This window comes from Ictidomys tridecemlineatus, unplaced genomic scaffold (genome assembly GCF_052094955.1).
Source record: "Ictidomys tridecemlineatus isolate mIctTri1 unplaced genomic scaffold, mIctTri1.hap1 Scaffold_50, whole genome shotgun sequence".
NCBI lineage: Eukaryota > Metazoa > Chordata > Mammalia > Rodentia > Sciuridae > Ictidomys > Ictidomys tridecemlineatus.
The window spans coordinates 43,678-65,589 of record NW_027523264.1 but is presented as its reverse complement, the minus strand read 5'-3'; the positions used below and the strand labels follow the sequence as shown (position 1 = coordinate 65,589).

Genomic DNA, 21,912 nt, shown 5'->3' with positions numbered 1-21,912 from the left:
ATAAGAGCAGAGAGAACTTTTTTTCTTAAGAGACATCCTTGTGTCATGGAGCTGCTAAACCTTTAGAAGGAGGAGACTCAGCATAGATAGCATCAGCCATTCTGATGATCTAGACTCTAGACTTCCAATTCTAGTTCTTTTTTTTTCTTTAAAAAATGTGGTAAATACACAACATAAAATTTGCCATCTTGATTGTTTTTATTGTCCAGTGTAACTGAAGGGCATCTTCACTGTTAAGCAGCCACCACTACCACCCAACTTCAGAACTCTTCATCTTGTAGAACTTCAGCTTTGTACCCATCAAATTACAATCCTCTATTTCTCCCTCCTCCCAACCCATGGCAACCACTCTTCCTCTTTCTTCTCCTAGATTTGACAACTCTGGATACTTCACATGAATTGAATTGTACACTTCCTCCTGTAACTTGTTTATTTTACTCAGCATAACATCCTGAATGTTCATACATGTGGTGGCATGGGTCAGAATTTCCTTCTCTTTTTAAAAGCTGAAGACTATTCTATTTTAAGGTGTCATGGAACATGGCTAAACCGGTCAGTATCACTCCAGGTGAATTTTGTCTGACTAAATAAAGACACAGACACAGAAAGTACTTTTTTGGGTTCAATGACTGCTCCTCAGCCACAGCTCCTACAGGAGGGGCAAGGTAGACAAGAAAGAGGAGGAGCACTCCTGGAACTTGGGTTTTATTGGGGAGAAGCCACTCAAATGAGGCAAGGGTAAGGTTACAAGAAACAAGTGGGGTGTGATCCAACCTCATTGGGTGACACCCACTCCTGGAGCTGTGCCTCTCTTATCAGTGGAGGTAGTGTCCAAACACATTGCAGTGCAATACCTGTTCAGTACCTCCTCACTCAGGACTTAAAGATGTGTACCTAGCTCCTTTCCAGAGCGGCTTCCTGACAGTATGCTTATACTACATTTTGTTTATCCATCCATACATCTACGGATACTTGTCTACACATTTTGGCTATTGTAAATAATGCTACTATGAACCTGTAAGTACAAATATATCTTTTGTGCCCTACTTTCCAGTCTTTTGTAAAGATACTTAGAAGAGCAATCACTGGGTCACATGGTAGCCCTTTTTTAAAACATTTTTTTTTAGCAACCTCCATACTATTTTGCACAATGGATGTGCCATCTTACATTCCCATCAGTAGTCTACAAGGATTTCAGTGGCTACTTTTTGTTTTAAGTTGCAATCCTTGTGGATGTGACTCGATTTCTCATTGTAGTTTTGTGTTTACTTTGAAAGAATAAATTTACCCAAAGAATGGTACCTAATGCAGGAAATTTTTGAGTTGATTTTTTTTTCTGAAGATTTCCAGCAGAATACACATCCCCTTCCACACATTTCCTGTGTGCTGACTGATGCCAGCATTCTTTCATGAAACACAAGACAGAAGAGGCCACTGGACATTAACTTCAGTATTTTTTATTGTATGCTTGATGCATTTAGAGACAATCCCAAGGGCAAGCACTGGATAAAGGGACATCACCTGGTTTGTAGATAGTTGTACAAAAGACTGTTAAGACTACATGGTCAGTTCCCACTGCAGGAAACGAAGACTTTCTTTTTTATAATTCGCTGCCAGTAGCATTTTCCAGCTAATACATTTAAACTCTCACAACATGATTGCAAACATATATATATTGGTTCCCACAAGAATTCTGCATGTGACATTTCAAGATGTATGGTGTCAATCAGATAAAGCACATTTTGACAAAAACCTAAGGAGGGCAGCGGGGACTTAAGACTGTGTGGAATGAAATGCCACAGCTACAGGAAGCATACGGTAGAACTGGGACTGCCAGGCGTGTAACCTGCCACTCCCCCCCCTCCCAGAGAGCATGCCCAGTGAGGTGGGTCCCCTCGCTTTCTTCTCCCTGTGCTTCCTAAAGCTAAGAGCTCAGTTGAAGACATCTCCAATAAAGGATGGGTGAGTCTCCAATCAGAAATGCAATTAGAGACCTCATGACAGACACAGGGTCCCACCTGTCTTCCCTGCTATCAGCCAGAGCTATGTGTCACCTGTATGGAGGTGAGATGACATCTGTTAGGATGCATAGTCATTTGCTTAGTCAACAATTACTTTTTAGATTTAACGATTCATCCAATATTAAAGGAACTTTGTTGCTAAGATCTAAGAGGCATATACCTGCTCTGTTAGCTTGTAGGGTAGCTCCTAATAATAACATCAGGTCTTACATTACAGGGCACTAATGAATCTCCATAATTTTGATTATGTCCTTATTCTACATAAGGTGCAAGCCACCTCCAAAAATGAAAGCACTATTATTTCTGCTTTGCTAACTTACTTTCGCTGGAGTGTATGCCCTTGATCTGAGGGCCGTCTTCACTTATGGTAAATCCTACCTAATAGACAAGACTAACTAGCTTATGATAGGTTACATGGGAGGTGGGGGAGAGATTCTGTCCTTTATGGCCATGACTTCTTTCTGCACAAAGCATGTACTGGCACCCTACCTTCTTAATAGATATACAAATGGCATTTAGGAAGCTATTTACACATGGTGACCTTTAAACATTAGTTTCACGTTTCATCTTGAATAATCATTTTCCCTATACAGCCTTCAGAAAAGCAATCCCTGGAAAAGAAATTATCCATGTAATAAGCATTCTTCCAAAGTAAAATCTGTTAGGAGCATTTAAAAGCAAACATTCCCCCTACAAACAGCCTACTCAAAATTCAACAACATATTTCTGACTGTTGTCACTAAACGTGAGTACAGCCACATCAGCATACTGCTTGCTCTCTGTAGTCTTTCCCCACCCTTCCCAAATGCACAAAGAAACCTGAGCACTGCTATTCAGGTTTGACTGTACACAGATCCCCCATCTCCATTGCCTGCTGGGAGGCACTAGGCCCACACAGAGGGCAGGCACACCCTTTAGTGGTAAGACATCAACATTACAGCTGTGATTGATGTACAGTTGGCCCTTTCCTGCCTGCAATGTCCACAAACAGAAGTAGCCATTGTGTTTCCCACTGCACAACTGGCTGGGTAAAGACAACAGTCATCTGTGATTTGGGCCATAGGAATAAAAGCAGGCCTTGGTGTGATTTATTTGCACTAGACTTCTGATCAAATCTTGTATTACCCTGACTATCTCAGACAGGTCAGGTCTGATAAAATGCTTCCTAACCTGTGCAGGTGAGACCATGCATTGAAAGACAGGATTTCTGCAACACCTAATTTCAAATAACCACTCCTCAGGTAGACTTTGGAAGGTAAGTACCTACATCATTCTCAAACTTCATCCTTTTCCATCTTAGCAACTATAGACACTTTTAGAATGGCCACTTCATCTAAGAGGAGACCCTCAACTCATCAGCAGTGAAAGCTCAGGTCAAATCTACACTACAGGCTGCCACTACTGGCTGCCATAAACTTTGTCAGCTGAAATAGTCTTCCAATCTGTACTTAGTGATTTTACATACAGAATTTACAAAACTGCTGAATAGAAAGATCATGGCAAATCTATACATACACTCTTGAAAGAGAGTTGTAGAAAGAAAATATTCATTCCCATAAAATTTCTGAGGCTGGGGACAAGGCTCAGTGGAAGAGAGCATTTGAGAGTGCTTGCCTCGCATACTCAAGACTGTGGGTTTCATCCCCAGAACAACAACAGAAAAAAAAAAAAAGAAAAACGTTAAAAAATCTCTGATCCTTGGTATTCCACCCACATAATGAGCGGCTGTGTCACTTTCAGCCCTCATGGGCTATGACATAGGTGCTGAGGAATGACTACCCCTGTGCCATTTCCAAGTCTACTGATCCAATATTTCCTTTTGCTAGAATCATGTCAAGGATGGTGAAGCATCATTAGACCCAAAGAGCACTCTCCCGCTAGCTGCTCTATTAACAGACACTCCTATCAGTCATCTATGCCACTTTGTCATTGTGGGAGTTGGGAGAGAGTTCCATAAATGAAAGCAAGCCCCACCACTTCCCGCCCACTTCCACTACCAGTCTCGAAGCAGCTGTAGGGCATGAGGACTAAGGGGGAAGATCCAGGTGGTCAGTTGCTTCAGACACCCATGTGTGGGTTCTGACAGGCTGGGTAGGAGGGGTGGAGTTGGACTGTGACCCCACAGAGATGTCCTCTTGTATCTGTCTGTCACCTTCTTGCCCTCTGAATGCCCAGTATGGAGCCCACCTGGTCTTCCTTGCCTACTTTTCTATGCTCTACTAGTGGGTCAAATCCTTTATGTGGATATGATATTGGAAGCAGATCAGCTCAGCTGGTGTCTCTCTGCTGAGATAAAGTAGCAACTGCTCGAATCCCAGCAACTTCAACTGCAATCTAAACAGTCAAGATTTTTTTTCCTTTTCTTTCCCTCATTAGCTGAGAGTCACAGTTGCATGGGGTGGGACTACGCTGCAGGGCCACTGAATGAATCCTAGATTAGATGCTGGTCACTAGACCAGGAGTCATCCCTACCCAAGGCCCCATCTACTTGGTAGGTGCACTGCTCTGTAGAGATAGCAGCATGTCTTTTGGGAGACCCACTTGGCGATCCTGGGAGATCACTGGCACGGCTCCCTGAATCTCTAAGGTGTACAGGTTCTGGCTAACAGTGCTGCCCAGCTCTCCTGCATATGAAGCAGGGTTGGGTCCACCACACACGAGTACAGCACATGGAAATCAGTTCCTTGGAGATCATGGACACCAGGACACAGCTGGGGCAGCTGAGAAGCCCCTTTATTCCCTCCCATTGGCTTCGTTCCCCAGGGAACACCTGTGGATACTGCAGTGCCCACAGGCATGAGCCCAGGTGAAGAGCAACTGGGGAGGTGCCCCCTTCCCTCCACACACACAGGAGCCTGTGTGAGCCAACAAACACCTTTTGTTAACCTGGAAGAAATGGGTACTGAAAGACTAAGACTTCAAAAGAGCTTGCTTTTCCCACCAACTCAACATGGCAGAGCCTGTCTTTCAAGCCTCCATGAACTCTAGTCCTGCCAGAGGCTAATGTGTCCATTGTCACTGAAATACAAGAATAGCAGCTTCAGATCCACAATTTGTCACACAACTGAACGCAAGAGGCAGAAGGATACGTGTTACATTGCAAAGGAAGGGGACCTACACAGCTGAGAAAGGGACATTTAGAGACACAAGGTAACAGTTGGATCTGGCTTCAGAAAAGGAGACCACCTGATAACTTTTCTCATTTTACTCAAACAGGAGAGTGTTTGTTTTGCTGGTCATTTAGTCAGGTGGGAAGTTTTAAATAAGAAGGGGAAAGGGAATGCTCACTTCACTTAAAGAACTTAATCTTCGTGTCAACACAGTCATAGAAAAGGTCCCCCACCTGGGCGGGGTCTGGGGGCTCAGAGCTGCTCAGAATTTCTTCCATGGCTTCCAGGCCTTGCTTTTCCAGCTCCATCATGATCTTCTTCAGCACTTGGCCCTGCTCCTGAGGAAAGACATGGCCTTTGCACAGTCAGCAGAACAGTGGGATTGTGGCTGTGTAACTGAGCCTCGGGAGTTCTACTGGCTTCCTGCTCACAGTCCCATCCACCCACTCTGGTCTGTTCCCAAACAACTACCACGAGGACCATTCTAGAATGTGGCTGCTTCAGGATAAAATCCAGACTCCTGAGCGGCATTCAGGGAAGGCCCTGATGAGAAGCAAGGTCTTGTGGGCCTGACCTCTTGCCTCATCTCTTCCTCGTCTTCAGCCAGAATTACCTGCACTCCTCCATCTCATGATACTTTCCCCCATTGTACAGTGACTCTTCCCTCAAGCGGGTCCTTCCCTACGTCAACACTTGGGCAACTTGTGCCCAACTGCCACCCAATGGCTGGGACATAGTAGGTGTACTGCAACAATGTACTGCAATGGTGCCACCCAATGGCTGGGACATAGTAGGTATACTGCAAAGATGTTTGCTGAATGATCAATGAATATTTATCTCCTGAGCACTCTTTTTAGGAGATGGTAAGAGCTCTTCCTCCAAGAAGTACTCGCTCATTTACAGTGGGTGACACTGAAGGCTTTCATTTACCCAATTAGTCCCAGAACTGAGAAGCCACTCTCCTTACTCATCCACTACTTCCTGATTCAACCCAAGAGTCATTTCTAAATTTCAAAACCCAGCGATCCCATGTGCTCTTTCTGCCCTACATTCTCATTGCTTGATACCCACAAAACCAGACACTAGTAGGTGACATTTTGAGTCTACCTGGGGCTTTCTGTCATACACCTAGAAAATAAGCCCTGTCAGAAACTTTATTAAACAAGCTTTGATAATAGAAGCAGTTTGACTTTGAAAAAGTACTCACTCTTAAAAATAAATGTTAACTTAGCCAGGCATGGTGAAACACATGTGCCTGTAATCCCAGCGGCTTGGGAGGCTGCAGCAGGAGGATCACAGGTTCAAAGACAGCCTCAGCAAATTAGTGAACCCTTAAGCAACTCAGTGAGACCCTGACTCTAAATTTAAAAAGGGAAGGGGGGACTGGGTATGTGGTTCAGTGGTTAAGTGCCCCTGGGTTCAATCCCTCGTACAAAAAAGAAAAGAAAAGAAAAACTGGGAATGTGAGAATCTTTTTCTAAAAGAAAAAAAAAGAAAGAAAAAAGAAAGAAAGAAAGAAAGGAAGGAAGGAAGGAAGGAAGGAAGGAAGGAAGAAAGAAAGAAAGAAAGAAAGAAAGAAAGAAAGAAAGAAAGAAAGAAAGAAAGAAAGAAAGAGAAAAACTGGGAATATGAGAATCTTTTTCTAAATGATATCGGTAGTATGGGAAAATATGCTTAACATAGAATTTGGTACATGGTGGTTGTGCAACCACCACCACCATCCGTCTCCAGAGCATTTTTGGAGAATTACTTTTTGGAAATGGCATATGATTGCATCTTTAAATAAAGCTCTGCCAATCAAGTATAGCTTCTTAGCCCTAAAAGGTTGCAAAGAATTTTAAGAAAGCACAGAAGCAGGTCTCCCTTCTAGAACTGCACATCTCTATTCCTCCTAAGTCAACAGTAAATAAGAGAGAGCTTGGCCCACTGAGTTCCAGAACATGAGAAGCAAAGGCTTTGTTTTACTTGGTTTCAGGAGATTGGGTAGGAAAACGAGCACCCGCATTCTAGGAAGGCCTGTAGAACCTGGCTGCCCGGGAGGAGACTGGCCAAGAGTAGAGGAGGCTAACGGACTCCCTGACTCCTTCCTCAGGGACCTCATTACTCTCCCTGAACCCTTATCCAGGCTCACCTGGTCACTCTCGATGACAGCACGTGCCCAGTTATGGGCCTTGTACAGCTCATGCCGGCGGTCTGGTTTCTCCTGGAACCGAGGCTCCTTTTTAGCAGGGTCATCGTCCCCAAAACAGGGAGACTTGCTTTGGGAATGAGTTTTACTTCATCAACAAAGATGAAAGGCCTGAATATGGACCTAGAAAGAAAGGACAGTCAGACTGAGCATAGGGCACGAGGACACCCAGAGACTGTCTCTTTATTCAGCAATCATTTTCAGTGCCAACTCGTGGCAGGTGGGTTCATGCCAAGAGAAACACACTGCATGATTTAGTAGCTATTTTAATAAAACCAACAGCCATTTACAAGCTGCAAATTCTTCTATTTACAGTGAGGAGACACTAAAACAGATTATTTCTGTCCTGGAAAGAGCATCCGAGAGAACTCTTTTAAGTTGTATAAAGTGAGGCAAAAAGACACATAGTGTTTTGGGAAAAGGATGGAATGGATGGTCAATTTTGAGATGAAAGGTCTACCCCTTTCTCTCCTGGAAAGGAAGGGTCTTTTGGTTTTAAGATTCTCATTGGAAAATCTTTGTAAGATCTCTAACAGCCTCGAGGAGGGTACTGATTAAGACAGATGAAGCAGAAATTCCCAGAGATCCCAGAGGGGACACCTGCAGAGAAGCAGAAATCTGGCTGTGTGAAAGCAGGTGCTAGGCAGAGTGAGGGGCCTGATGCCCCTTTATTCTTTGATCCAGCTCTTCTGGCAGGACTGATGTCTGGCAGGCAGGCGTGTGTGAATATCTTTGTGCGTGGCTTGCACACATCATCTCACACACACACACACACACACACATACACAACCACACATACACACACATACACACACACACACACATATACACCAAGAGAGCCATGCATGTCAAAAGCTGTGGCCTGGCATTCCAGGTCAGTGTCACAGCTGATGAACACTGGGAAGGACACTTATTCTCCCTTCACCCGGAGAAAACACTGCTGGGCAGAGGGGCACTCCTGGTAGGTATGGGCACTGCTGGACCTGCGGTCTGATGTTAGCCAAGCCATGGGGCAGCACCTGCAGTAAAGATAGGAGGGCGTGAGCCACGTGCACATCTCATGTGTTTTCAATTTATCAGATTTGGACTTTACTTTGCCCTTCTATGGGTGTACCCTGTTTCACTCCAAGGAGACTCCATTGGGTTAGAAGTGAGCTTGGATGCTGACTTTTTCAGCCCAGAGGTGTTAAGATGTGAGGCAGCCAGAGCAACCTTGCCATTGTGCCCTGAAAATACATTCATGTGCACCATGATCTGAAAAGGACTGGTGATCAGTCACCCTTGCTCCCCTAGCTGTGTCTTTGGACTTACAGCATCAGCATCCCTGCTCTGTCTTGTCCCGCTGAAGCAGAATCTGCATTTTAACAAGATCCCGGGGGATTCATAACATCTGGGTCTGAGAAGCACAGTCATAGAGAACAGTAGTGGGAAATAACCTCTCTGATAGTTTCCTGAGGTGATCACAGGAAAGGGGTTGAGAGAGCACTGACACTGTTCACAGCATCTAATTTAACCTACATGTCAAAGGCAATGAGAATTTGCACCCCATGGTGATGGAGTGAGTGGTACTAATTAAGGATGCCTGTTGGGGACTCTGCTGTCCTCTGCAGGTGATACATATCATTCATATGGGAGAATGGTCCCCTCCTCTGCCCTACTGCTGGGGAACACAAGGTGGGCCAACCTGGGTGGAATCAAGGCATATCCCTCCTTAGCTACCATCAAAGGAAGTCGCCCAAGACATAGGGAAGCTACTTACACAGAGGGAAGACACACTTCCACCCCCTACAGCCTCTTGGAAATGATTGTTCCTTTTCCCTTCTACTGACTGTTGGATATGAAAAATGAATTAATACAAAACTTCAAACTGTCAAAACCAATTCTGATTACCTGGGAAGTGAGAGAAAAAGAGTGTGCTCAGCACAGAACAGCATACAGAGCTGTCTCTGGGTCCCTCTGGTCTCCAATGACACAACTACATCCCAACCAGCAAGAGTCCTATCAGATCCTGCAGGACCAGATAGCACCAGGGGTGTTCTGAGGGGTTCCTGATTTTTTCCCAGTGCTGGGGACTGAACCTAGGGCCTCATGCTCACTAGACACACACTCTGCCAGTGAGCCCAGCCCTGCCAAGAGTGTTTCCAAAAGCCAGTGTACATCATACAGGAGTTGCCACACAATGGCCGGCAGGCTCCGTGACTAACATAGAGACCCTCTGCTGACAGGGGCCTGGAGGGCCCAAGCCCACTCCTGAGTCCACACCTACTCAGTCATAGGGCTCTGCATTGGGTAGAGCAGTGACAGCATGGCTCCCCATGGTGTGAGGCTCTGTAGTGGGACTGGTGCCGGCCCCAGCACCAGCAGCCCAGGGAATTGCAGGCTCCAGCAGAGCCCACTGCACCCTGGCTACAAGGGGGGGCCCTTGGAGAGGAGACCTGTCTCCCAGCCCCAGGCCTCGATGATGTTCACCTGCTACTTCTTACAGGCCCACACAGCACCTTTGTTCTCTAGCACTTAAAGCTGGAGTGGAGTAACCTCCTTATTGGAAACCTGCCTTTATATTTCTAGAACCTAAGTGTCTTGCTCACCAGGTGTCTCTTCTGATACACTGACTCCAAGGGAGAACCTTGCCTGCCAGAGGGGCTGGAAAGAGACATCTTGGCAGCACCTACTGGGCTGAGTTGCCTTTTGACACGTGAGACAAAGAACAGACTGGGACTGGGAATAGGGGCATGAGTACTCTCTCTGCCTCTGACCAACTGGGGGCTGATGTTTTCTCTTTCTTGGGCTCACCTGGATTAAAATGGTCTCTTCCAGCTTCTAAAGCTATCTTGCCAATTCTATGTCTTTGTCCTAAGACCTGTGAACTTGTAACTCCATTTCAACCCACAGTCACAGTCTTCTGCACCCAATATACAGGACACTGGTAGTAAAGAATGCTCTGTTTGATATAACTTCAAACCCAGTCGAAGCTCACTGGAATATGGAGATTAGTTTAACTCATGACAGCGTCTAGGAGCTTTTCTAAAATAAGAGGTACTGTATGTTCAGACCTCCCATCTATTTGTTTGATCTTAAAAATAAAAATATGAGCAGGTGCCCATAATATTTTAAGCAGCCTAAGAGTTCCAAAAACTTCTTTCCATACTCTGTGAGGAAGTCAGCATCCTCGACTGCTAAAAACACAAAGCATAAATTTGTCAAGGTGTTTAAAGGAAGAATTTTTGAGATTCAATAAATTATATAAATAATAAAAATTTTAAAATAAAATTATTTATAGAATAAGGAATATAATAATTTTTGATAATACACTGCAATAATATTAATATTAATTTAAATTAGAATTTGGAAATTATCTATAATTCAGGTTTGATCATTTGTACCTATGTACTATATCCCAAAAAGGGGAACCTAGCTAACTCGGTGGCTCCAAATACTGTGAGGGCTGGGGGTGCGGCTCAGTGGTAGAACACATGCCTAGCACCCAGGCACTGGGTTTTATCCTCAGCATTGAATAAAAAAAATAAACAAGTAAAATAAAGTTATATAAAAAAGACACCATTAATAAAAATTTTTAAAAATCCAAATGGATAAGGAGCTCCCCTGGCATGTTCCCATATTTGAACCTCAGATGGCAGCCTCTTCAATACCACTTGAAGAAATGTATGGCAACTCATAGCCCAGAAATATTAAATGACTTGACCAAGGTCACATATCTAACTAGTGTCAAAGCTGAAACTGGGTGGTGACCATTCCTCTCCACCACCTTTCCAGGAAGAGGCTCACTTCATCGTGTATGTGGAGTGACCCAGAGTGTGTCCTATAGTTGGCTCTAAGTGGGACATAGCAGAGAGGCTCCAGACAGCCACATAGCAGAGAGGCTCAAGACAGTCCAGGGCTGGATTCTGAGGATGACCTTCAGAAAGGTCACCTAGACAGAACTCACTGTGGTCATTCAGCCTCTCCACAGTATGACATGAATATAAGATGCTATGTACAAAGGGAGGAAGTGCTTCCAATGGCCAAGGGCATCACAGAGCCAGAAGAGTACTTTAAGAGACTCTACTGAGGGGGCTGGGCTGTAGCTCAGTAGTAGAGCACTTGCCTAGCATACATAAGGCACTGGATTTGACCCTCAACACCACATAAAAATAAACAAACAAAATAAAAAGACTCTACTGAGGGACACTGAAGCCAAGAAGACCATGAACAAGACTACAGGGAGCCATATCCTTGTCACCTTCAGCTCTCAACAAGACAGGTCTAAGGTCTGAGGCACACAGCCTCATGACACATGGCACAGCTTGGTCTTCCAAGATCTGACTCAGAGACGTGCAGGAAGTTTAGCCTTGAATGACACTTTGAACATAGCCATGAAACAGTTCCACTGGTGGCACCTTCGCCTTATCTGCCCATTTTTCTTTCCAGAACCTTCTGGTGGATGCACCAAACCAATGTTTAAAAAAAAAAGAAATCTTTTTTCCCATAATTTGTTTTCTCATTTGGAAGAACAAAAAAATAATCATGAAAATCTCTATAAAGTTTTACAGCCTAGCACAAATTTTAGTGTTTGTATTTGCATCTCCGGGCTCTGCTCTTCTCATGTTCATTTGTCATTCATTCAGCAAATACATGTTGGGTCTGATGCAGTGCCCAACAGATGTTAGGGAGGCAGCAGTGAATACACAGGGCAAAACTTCTGTCCCATTTTACAGGTGAGATGACTGAGGCTCACAGAATCCTAGTGCTTTGTCCAAAGTCACATTCCTAACCAACAGTGGACCTACAACTAAACTCAGACCTTATACATCCAAAGTCTATTTTCCCCACTACTTCCCAACCTTGTATCCTGTTGGTATTTTTCATATACATTGTGAAACTGCAAAAAATAAGGACTTTTTGTTTTCTGGGACTTGGAATTTTATTATCTGAAGCCAGTCAACCATTCCAGCCACAAAGTTCCAGCCACAAATGTGGCTCTGTTCTTGCTGAAGATGTGGACATTCCCCAGCAATGAAACCAGGCTGGTCTTGTAACCCAGAATCCCTGCAAATCCACTGAGGATCATTAGTCCCTGAATGAAAAACATAAGCCCCTGCTCAGATAAATCTGCTACACTGTGAACCAATCTGAAAGGCATTTATAATAACTGGTTTCCCTCAAAAGGCAGGTGTCCTTCTGCGTGGTTCATCTATGGGCCATTCTAGCTCTAGTGTGACAATGTCACCTGAATCATATTGTCAGGGTCATACCTGGCTGAGAGCAAAACCAGTCAGTGAAGAGAATTTTAGAGAATATTTTGGAGCATAAGATGACCTTGGGGATGGAGATTTGGATCCAGAAGCTTGGGAGGTTTGGAAAGTCCAAAGTGTAGGGTGGAGAGAAGCAGTATGGGAAGAGTTCAAAATGAAAGGAGGGGAGGGAGCCATTTGCCTTGGGCTTTCAGCTCTGTATATCTGCAGGCAGGACTGATGTGGCTGCCAAGGCTGACCTTGGATGCCTGGGTTTCCAAGAACAACAAGGTAACCCCCACAGCTGAGATTTGAAAGATCCAAATGACACAGTCTTAACCAATCTAATTTAGCCTCTCAATGGTAGTGCATTGGGAGAAGACAATGAAACAAAGAAAGCTCAGAAAGAAAAAGAGGGAGGAGAGACACCCACCATGACCCAGGGTTCTTAAATTACCTTCTCTAACCATTTTGTTTTACTAATGCTATATCTTTAATGGTTAGTATATGAGATCCTCTCAGTGCTATACTGGTCTGACAACTACATCTTTAAAAATAATAAGCCCAAATTTATGGTATTTGCAGAATTCTTTGGTATAAATACTCCCTCTGTGGCCCTTTTCAAGACAATAGTGGCATCACAGAACATGGAGTTAGGCAGAGAGACCCCTGATCAGCTCTCCTTACCTTGAGCACTCTCTAAGACTCTACATCTTACCCTGTCTCAAAATGGCAAGACACCTCTCCAAGTATTCTTTCTCTATCAGTTCTTCCTATCAAGAAGCTTTGACGACTACTAGCTTCCATTAAAATGGCTTCCAAAGGTCAGAACCAGTACACTGAAGTCTATCAATATCACTGCATCAGTGATCAAGGCACAAGCTGACCCAAGGGAATATGAATATGATGGAATTTGCCTTCTCCACAAAGCTAATTAAATGACTTTTCCTGTCCCTCAATCATTCAAACTCTGAGTTTTTTTTTATCTCTTTCCAACTCTCAAACTTGCAAGGTAATTGGTACATGATAAGAAAGAAGGAGAGTTCAGGCACAGTGTCACATGCCTGTTATCCCAGCAGCTCTGCTCAGGAGGCTGAGGCAGGAGGATGGCAAGTTCAAAGTCAACCTCAGCAATGGCCAGGCTCTAAGCAACTCAATGAGACCCTGTCTATAAATAAAAACAAAATAGGGCTAGGGATGTGGCTCAGTGGTCAAGCGCCCCTGAGATCAATCCCCAGTATCCTACCCGCAAAAGATACTTTGACACTATCTCCCCAAAATGTCTAACATTTTTAGCACTAGCAGGAGTCAGCTAAGACCTCCTCAGTGTTACTACCCAAAAAACTGAGGGTAAGTAATTATGCTTCCTGCTGACAAAATGCACAATGTTGAGCATGCCCAATTACAGTGAAACATCGAAATGTTGAATAAGAAACAAAATAACCTACGACAGTTCTACAGTCACGGTAAGAGACACAGCCCATTTAACCAGGGAAGATAAAAATGAATGTCTTCTGGAAGGGCCTTAATCTTCTACAAGGTCTTTTCAATTAATTTAACAATGAATAATTTCCTTTTTGAATTACTTGAAATTTTCCATTTTAAATATCAGAAGGCTATTTCTCAACCCATTTCTGTAATTAGATTAAGCCCTGAAATTTATGTTAAGAAACAGAATTCGCTGGGAAACAGAATTCCTTTCTACTCATTTCCTGACAACACAACTAAGGAGAGTTAAAGCAAGTATCTGAGACTTCAACAAGAGAGTTGGTTTAGTTCAACCCACTCCTGTTTCCTAAAGAATAATGTCCAAATATCTTAGCAGAACATTTCATATGCTTCAAAATAGAACGTAAATGCCCTGTGTACCCCACAGACCAGCAGAGTCCTCCAAGACATCAGTGATAAGGGAGAAAACAAGTCACAGTCCATCAGCAGGGAGGGTGGTAGAAGCCCTAAATCTGGGACCAAGTTGTAGGTGGAAGGTGGGCCCATGGAACCAAGTGTTCAAAACTGAGAGATCAACCCAAGAAAAAACAGCTGGAATCAAAAAGAAGGAGAACCCAGAACACCACAGAGTGGTTGAAGCTGGCCTTTAGGGACCCTGTGAGGGTGGCTGGGCTTGTTTATGGAGGGTGGGAGGAGGAAGAGATAGAAACCTGATCCCCAGACTCATCTACAAGAGGAAACTTGCCCATCAACCTGTGTGCCCCACTTCATGCCTCTGTGCCTCTGTACACGCAGTTCTTCTACCTAGAGTGCCATTACTGCTTTTTGTACCTAATAAACCCTCACTTCTCCCACCGTGCTCACCTCTCCTCTGCAAAGTTCTTCCCTGTACCACCACATCTTTGCCACCTCTTTCTTGTACACACACCTCACCCCAAGTACTGAACAAGTACAATATTTGGTATGCAGTAAGTTTTTGTTGAGTGAATGAAAAGTTAAAAATAGTTGGGCGGGGGTTGTGGCTCAGTGATAGAGTGCTTGCCTAGCATGTATGAGGCCCTGGATTTGATCCTCAGCACCACATAAAAATAAATAAATAAAATAAAGATTAAAAAGAAAAGGAATAGTTTACACTAAATTCAATAGTTTCATATGGTGTTAGAAAGTTCTACTGATATTGGCAATAGTTTTAAAAATGAGGCCATCAGGTCAGAAGTGCTTGGCTTTCCCCCTGAGTCATCTAAGACAGAGAAAGACAGAAGGAAGGGGGAAAAAAAAGAGTCCTTTGATAAAAACAATCCTTGTCTCATATTCCTGAATCGAGAGGAGAATAAATATTTTCAGCATCTAAAGGAATGAAATTTAACAGCTGCAGATTCTTTGGTAGTGAATTCAAAGGTTTGACAACTGATATTCAAAAATCATAATGGTTTGTGGTCAGTGGAACACCTGAAAAACACCTGAGAACCAATTGATGTAGGCAGTCTTCTAGGGATTTTCATACTGAGGATCAGATGTACCTGACAGATTCAAGGTCCACCTGAAGATTCTGATATAAAAGGTTTGGGTCAAGGCATCTTGGCCCAAAAACTCCCCCCCCAAGCTATTGTAATAGTGAATGTAGTTATTGTAATAGTGAATGAAGGCATTGAGTGGTCGTCTCTAAGCCACTGATGATGTCACCTGTGGTATACACAGCTGAACATTAAAGGATATGGGGTAACTGTCTGCTTAGTAGGTCAGAGAGAGCCCTCATTAATAATAATTAAGGGCTGGGGATTTAGCTCGGTGGGTACGGTGCTTGCCTCATGCTCAAGGCTCTGGGCTCTATCCCCAGCACCACAAAAAAATTAATAATCATTAATTAATTAGTCATAATAGTTAAGCCTACCACGTACTTACCTGGATCATCTCATGTGATCCTCCTAACAAGCGTGTAAAGGTAGGGGCTGGTATTATTCCCACTACACAGTTATAGGAACGTGAGCTTACAGAAGTGGGATTCCAAATCCTGACCAGTTATTCCAGAGGCTATGTTCTTAGCCACTGTGCAATGCTGTTTTTTGTTAAAGTATTTGGGGAAAAAAGTTCTTCCCTAAAACACAACATCTTAATGAAAGCAGCTTCAATCTGTATTGCCTCTGGATCATATTGTCCAATAATGCATAGGAACTGGTTATTTTGATAAATCTTGGGCACATCTCCCCCTCCGCCAACACACACCCTGTCTTTTGTTCATCTCTGTAACCCTGTATCAAAATAGCACAATGTTTGGCCCATTACACATGCTCAGTAACTATTTGATGAATTTAAAACACAATTCTGCAACCGTAATAACCACCATGTGACTATACCAAGCACTCCACTTAATCAAAGCTCCTGTGCTATGCAGCCCACATTGAAACAGACTGAAAACTGTGACTTAGCTACCCATGGGGAGGACACGGCCAGCATGAACACAATGATGAGCTTCCAAGGCATACACATGCTTTCTCTCTGTGACTGTATCTTGAACAAACCTGGAAGGATCTGGGGTCCCAATGAAGTAGTGAATACATGGCGAGCTTCTGTTCTGAGGCAGGACAGACACTATACTGGCTGTGGTGAGGAAAGATTCAGAGTCTATGCAGACTCCTCTTGCTTTGTCCCGTAAGACGTCAATCATTGTCTGTACAGTGATGCTTTCTGAAAGAGAGATGGATAGCGGAGAGATGTAACTGTGGCACGTTGTTAACCAAAACCCATTCACTCCTTTATTTTTTACATTAATAAGCCCATGAAATTATACCTGGGATCATAACCCTCAGTGACAGAATACATGTCCCAGCTTTCTTTGTGACTAAGTCTGGCCATGTGGTCAATTCTGACCAATGGGAGATCAGTAAAATGGTGTGTGCAACTTTGTGGTCACATCCACTTCCTTGCCTTTCATTTTTCTCCCTTCCTGTTTGCTGGGAGATGCCAACCATCAGACCAAAAATGGAGGTCCATCCCTAGACAATCCATATACATCTGGACTATCTCATGGGAAAGGAAGAACTTCTGTGCTCTTCAAGCCATATTAATTTGGAGTCTCTCTGTTACAGCACTTAGCTATACCTCAACTAGTACAATACTCAATATATATCCATTAGGAAGTGTATGCAGTCTGTAAACAGATCCCCAAGCTAGGGCTGTTTGGGATCATTACTAAATTTGGAGAATGATCTCCCTACAGTCAGAAATATACACACTGAGAGGCATTTATAATATTTGGAGGCTATAAGATTATTGTCTCTGAATTCAGATGAATGAATAAACAAATCCTTGAGCCAGATGAGGTGGCACATGCCAATAATCCCAGCAGCTCAGGAGGCTGAGACAGGAGGATCATGTGTTCAAAGCCAGACATAGCTACTTAGCAAGGCCCTAAGCAACTTAGCAAGACCCTGTCTCTACATAAAATAGAAGAATGGTGCTGGGGATGTGGCTTAGTGGTTAAGCACCCCTGGGTTCTATCCCCGGTACAAAACCAAAAAAATATTTGTATGGGATCCCACATCTATAGGCTCCTCTCTGGTTGTAATTCATTAAAAGGCTATTTCAGTCTGTGTTCACAAAGACAGAATCAAAACATCACATAGGGAGAGAATTTGCTAGCACAATGCATATCCTCTTTATAAATCTCTATAACAAGTCACAACTAAAACTATTTAAAATGTCTTTGATTTTTTTTAACTATCCAGTGTTCAAACTTTCTTACTTTCTCAAAAATTAGGTATTGATTTGGAGTTTTTCATTTGTTTGTTGTGGGGGATTGCAGGGCTGGAGATGGAACCTGGGGGCCCTGAAAAAGAAATGCTCAGCATGGGCACTACCGCTATACTACATCTCCAGTCTTGGTATAGGATTTAAATCAGAATCCAACAGATGGGCAATATCTCTTGAATATTTTAATCTCTGCCTCTTGATTTGTCTTCTTGCACCTTATTTGTCATAGAAATCAGGTCATTCTTCCTGTAGAGTTTCACACAAGCTGGACTTGCACGTGGCATCCCCCTGGTGGAACTGAAGATGTTCCTCTCTCCTGTGCATTTCCTATAACCTATAGGTTTCCTATAACCAGAAGTTTCATCAGATTTAAGGATACTGTTATGCTACGAACTACTGAACAACTTTCATCAAGCTAGTTTTGATTTCATTAAACATCTTTAGAAGTTCTTTTTCAAATTCTCATTTTAAAATGAATACTTTCTTACCTTCCTATCTAGAATATATGACTTAAGTTTCACAGCAAAAACCCTAAAGTATTCTTCTAGATGAGATAAAAAGAAACTTTTTTCTTAAAGGACCAGGTAGAGATTATTTTAGGCCTATGGACCATATGGTCTCATTTTAACTTCCCTGTTGCAATGGCTCAAATTCACCAGTGCAGCATGAAGGCAGACATAAACAACACATAAATACCAGGTGAGTGCTACAGCTTGGATTCTGAACATCCTGAAAGGCCCTTGTGTTGACAGCTTGGTTTCCCCCCTGCAGTGCTACTGGGAGGTGGTGGACCTTTAGGAGGTGGGGCTTAGTAGAAGGAAGTTAGATCCTTGAGGGCGTGCCCTTGAAGAGGATATTGAGACCTTGGCCCCTCCCTGTCACCCTTCCCAAAAAAGCATTTCCTAGCTGCCATAAGGTGAGCTATGTCTTTGCCATGTGCTCTCCTGTTGATGTGCTACCATATCACATGCCCAAAAGCAATGAAGCCAACCGACCATGGACTGAAACCTCTGAAACTGGAAGCCAAAATATATCTTTCCTCCTAATAAGTTGTTTATCTCAGGTATTTTGTCACAGTGACAAATAGATAACCAACAGAGTGTGTCTGTTTCAATTAAATTTTATTTATAAAACGGGCAGCTGCTACAGGATGTAATTTGCTGACTCCAGTTCTAATGGATCAAAAGTTTAATTTATACCATGCTTATAATTCCAGCAGCTCAGGAGGCTGAGGCAAGAGGATTATGAGTTCAAAGCCAACCTCAGCAAAAAAGTGAGGCATTAGGGCTGGGGTTGTGGCTCAGCAGTAGAGCACTTGCCTACCATGTGCAAGGCCCTGGGTTCAATTGTCAGCACCACATAAAAATAAATAAATAAAGATATTGTGTCCAACTTACAACTAAAAAAATAAATATTAAAAAAAAGAAGCCAGGTGCTAAGCAACTCAGATCCTGTCTCTAAATAAAATACAAAATAGGGCTGGGGATGTGGCTCAGTGATTGAATGCCCCTGAGTTCAAAAAAAGTTCGACTTATAAAATACATATACAACTAGCGAAGATAAAATGTGACCAGTGTGGGTGTTTTGGAAAAGTTCCCTCTCTGGCACAAAACATGGTAAACAATCTAATCAACACACTTACCTAAATATGGATTCTGATTAAGTCAGTAACTGGGTGGCAGAGAGAGGGTTGATAAAGAGAATTCAAGACACTTCTACTAAAAAAGTTTCATGGAACAAAGGACTGTGCAAGCATCACAAGAGAATCTTAAGACGAATGAAAGATAACACCCCCGCCCTCAAGGCCCAGCAGACAAGTGGAAAAGAGGAAACTATAAGGAGAAAATAAGCCAAATATGTAACTGAGCTATAAGGAGTATACTTATTTGCAATAAGTATCACAAAGGACTCATGATAACATCAATGTTCAAAGAAAAAATAACATCAGTAAAAACAAGGGACCTCCATGGGTAAGAAAATACTGTGTAAAAATAAGTACAAGTTGTCTCCTTGCCTGGATACCAGGGAATTTTGCTAAAAGTGAGTCTTTATGTCATAGTCCATTCTCTACCCCTCCTCTTTATCCTTCCAAATCCAGACCAGTGCTCTGCAAAAGCTACAAGCAAAGTGTGAGAAGGAGAATCCTAAAGGACAGCCAAACTCACCTTCTTGCTTTTCTAAGCTGTCTTTGCCTTCAAAGTTGTCTGAGTAGTCATCAGCTGGAGAAAAAATCTGGAAAAAATTGAACTCATCCTCTCCCATCCACCAGCGTTGACTCTGAGCATAAGTCCTGAGTTCAGGGTGCTCCGCGTCCATCTTTGTAGTGAGGGAAAGCTGATTGCAGATGCACTTTACTCCCTCTGCAGAGTACAAAGCACGTACACTTAGGAAAACTTAATCAGGAAATGGAAATTCATGGAAAATCCTTCCTTGGAACACTGACTTTATAGGAAGGAAGGAATTCAAATTTTGAAGCAAGAAACACAATCTTGGTCCCCTTTCTAGTTCCACCAATATTGATTGGCATCATCACATTTTAAATGTGAAATAACTTTATTGCTCTTAAATTCACAATCAAAATGAAATACACAAGGCCCTTCATTCTAAATAACCCCAAGTGTGCATTACCTACAAGAGAAGTGAAACGTCCTTTGAAAGAGGTAGTGCTGACAAGATTTAGAAATTCCTCCACAGAAATGCTCTGTAGCAACCACAGGTCCCTCCTCCCCAGTCTGACTCTTTTTCACCTAGAAGCCCACTTTATACCACCCCGACTCACCCAAATACACACACACACACACACACACACACACACACACACACAATCTATAATGCAAATCAGATACTTCTTTGTTCAACATTTTTTCAACATTTAGAAAAACACGTGGCAATGATAATGAATCATTTCAGAACAAGGAATGGCCTGACACAGTGGCACATGCCTTTAATCCCAGCAGCTCAGGAGGCTGAGGCAGGAAGATCTCAGGTTCAAAGCCAGCCTCAGCAATTGAGTGAGACTATAAGCAATCTAGTGAGACACTGTCTCAAAATTTTAAAAAATTTAATAAAGGACTGGGGTCAATCCTGGTACACAAAAAAGTGGGGAGAATGTACTTATAAATATATGTGTGTCTAGATGTATGTGTGAAAAATATATGGAAATATTTTCCTTATAAATATATGTATAGCTAAATGAACTCAGAAAGGAATGCCTCTGAGTACACTCTCCCTTAATGAATGAGGATTAGGTGAGAATTCCTCTCAGCTGACAGACTTGCTCTGTTTCTTCAATTTCTTTTTTTTTTCAGTTGAATATGGACACAATACTTTTATTTATTTATTTATATGTGGTGCTGAGAATTGAGCCCAGTGCCTCTACATGCTAGGCAAGTGCTCTGCCACTGAGCTATAATTCCAGCCCTGTTTCCTCCATTTCTGTATTTGCAGGCTGAGCTTCAAACACATGGAGAGCAACTTGGCCTTTAAGCTTGAGATGGTGTTCAGAGTGCAAATTTCAAGCTATCAGGGCTAGTGCACAAGGCCCATTCACAATTGTTGCTCCCAAGGAACATGCTAAGCTTCCAAATTCTTGAACAATAAAGTGGGAGAAAGCAAGTCAGTCTAAACTATAAGCTGCTATAGAGCCATTACTTCCTAAAACCCAGTCCCTAGAGGCAGGCTCAGTGCTGGGCTAAGTGCACCCAGGATGTTTTGCTTCACTGATTTACACTTCCAAAATAAGCACTCCTGGATGATGGGCACTGGTATTTTTCCATTCATTTTTTTCAGAGCGTACCACAGGAGTCAAATTATAAACTATTTAAAAATTTTTAAAAATTGTTTTAGCCTAAACTGGTGATTTTGATATCATTTACACTAAGGTTTTTTTTTTTAAGTTCTCATAAAGAGCTCCATAGATGTTACTTTCCTAGAGGGCTGACTTATGGTCGACATTTGCTTTTAGGAATCATCATTTGGAGTACTGACCTACTAGTATCAATCACACTACTGCTGGGATCACAGGACAAGAAATCGATAAGCCCAAGAAATGATTGTGTGTTTTTTTTTAATTTGAATGTTTAGTGAAAGACAACATTCATTTTGTGAATATGGATTTTTTAAGCTATATTTTGAAGGGGCTCAGCTTTTGAAATGAAGTTATA

The 21,912-nt window shown here is 42.8% G+C and overlaps 1 pseudogene; it reads right to left on the bottom strand.

Moving 5' to 3' along the window:
- Window positions 1-1,441: 1,441 nt before the first annotated feature.
- LOC144373809 (secernin-1-like) overlaps window positions 1,442-21,912 on the bottom strand; it is a 53,557-nt pseudogene continuing 33,086 nt past the window's right edge.